The following is a 1,895-nucleotide window of genomic DNA, read 5'->3' as shown; positions in this document are numbered from 1 at the left end:
ATTGGGATAGGTAATAATTTTTCTAAATAAGATGTGAAAAGCAAAAAGAAACTATAAATTTCCCATAAAGAGAAAAATGGATAAAATCAACTACATTATAATTAAGAACTTCTCAGCAGAGAGTAGAAAGTAAGCCTCAACCAGAGAGGACATATTTGTAACACATAAAACTGGAACAAAATATCCATGATATATAAAGAACATCTGTGAATCACTTTTTTAATGGGCAAAGAACACAAAAGTCCATTTCACAAAAGAGGACTCACAAATGATCTATAAACATGTGAAAATTATAATTAGTCAGGGAAAAGAAAATTAAACCACAGTGAAATTACCATATCATACTACCAATGTCAAGAGTTAAATGTCAGTCAATACCAAGAGTTGGCAAGGATGGGGACAGCAGCACCTCTCATCCACTCCTGGTAGAGCTTTAAATTGGTGAAATCACTTCAGAAAACACTTGTTACCTAATGAAGTTGCACATCCTACACCCTAACAATTGCACTCCCAGCTATATGCCCTGAGGAAACTCATGTACATGTGCAGCAAGATATATGTCCAAGATTGGATTTCTAAAATGGAGATGTAGTTGTAATACAACAGAGCAGAGGAAATGAACCGACTACAACTACATGCATCCAGCAGACGAACCTCAAAACCATGATGTTGAGTGAAAGAAGCCAAAATGGAACACGCACTGTATGTTTCCATTTATATACATTCACAAACAGGTAAGACTGAGCAATATATTGTCTAGGAATATGTGCACAGCTGACAATTACAAGGAAAAGGAAGGAACTTATTAGCGTGGATTTGTGGTTTCATCTGGGGAAGGGAAGGGAGTGCAATGAGGAGCACCTGCAGCCTTCTAAGGTGTGTTTGTTCTTGTTAAGCTGAATGGTGGGTAAAAGAGAGTTAATTATATTTTTAACAGGCTATGAAAGCTTTACACAGGCTCTTGTAGGTATGATATACTTCACAATAAAATGTATTTTAAAGGAAATATGGGAAAGCTAAATTCTTATTTTTCATAGTGAGAAATCAATAGAAAATGCCTAAAACTGAACAAAGCAAGAGGTAGCAATATAAACACCGTATCTAGGTTTATGCATGTGAATGTCAAGGCTAAAAGAATTCAGTTTGGTTGTTGCTGGAGAGCAAGACATGGGAAGAAGGAATGGGGAGCAGGACTCGGCTGCTTTTTATAACAAGTCTTGCAGACCTGTTGGACTCATTAAACAATGTGCCGTATAATTAATTTAAATAAAAGTGAAGTTTAAAAAGTGGCGTCTGATACCTAGGATAGTCAAATGCATGGAGACAGAAAGTAGAGTGGTGGTTTTTGGGGTCTGGTGAGGGAACAGGGTCATGGAGGGTTAGTGTTTAATGGGTACAGAGTTTCAGTTGGGGAAGACGAAAAGATATGGAAATGGATGGTGCTGATGGGTGCACAACAATGTGAATTTCCTCAATGCTACTAAACTGCACACTTAAAAATTATTAAAGTGGTAAATTTTATGTTATGTATATTTTACCACACACAAAAAATTAAAGCTCAAAAAAAAGAGAGTGGAATTTGAGCTAAGTCAGGGAAAGTATGAAGGAGTTAACCATCCGAGGCAGGGTGAAGAGGTTCCAGGAAATCTGATTCTTGCCCTGAATCCTTTCTTCATTAAAGGTATTAATTCCCACTTCTGGTTGGAGACCTCCCTAACGGTCTCCAGAGATCACGTGAGGTGCTCCAATATTTGCAAATAAAACTCCCAAACTAAATTATGTTTAATTTCCAGAAGTCCCCTTTGGGTGCTTAATGGAAATAAATATATCAAATGTAATCTTAAAAAACAGAAAAACAGGAGTATCATCACTCACACTGCAAAAGGATTCTTTGA

This window comes from Eschrichtius robustus, chromosome 8 (assembly GCF_028021215.1).
Source record: "Eschrichtius robustus isolate mEscRob2 chromosome 8, mEscRob2.pri, whole genome shotgun sequence".
Taxonomy (NCBI): domain Eukaryota; kingdom Metazoa; phylum Chordata; class Mammalia; order Artiodactyla; family Eschrichtiidae; genus Eschrichtius; species Eschrichtius robustus.
The sequence above is the reverse complement of the archived record's forward strand: the minus strand, read 5'-3'. Positions refer to the sequence as shown.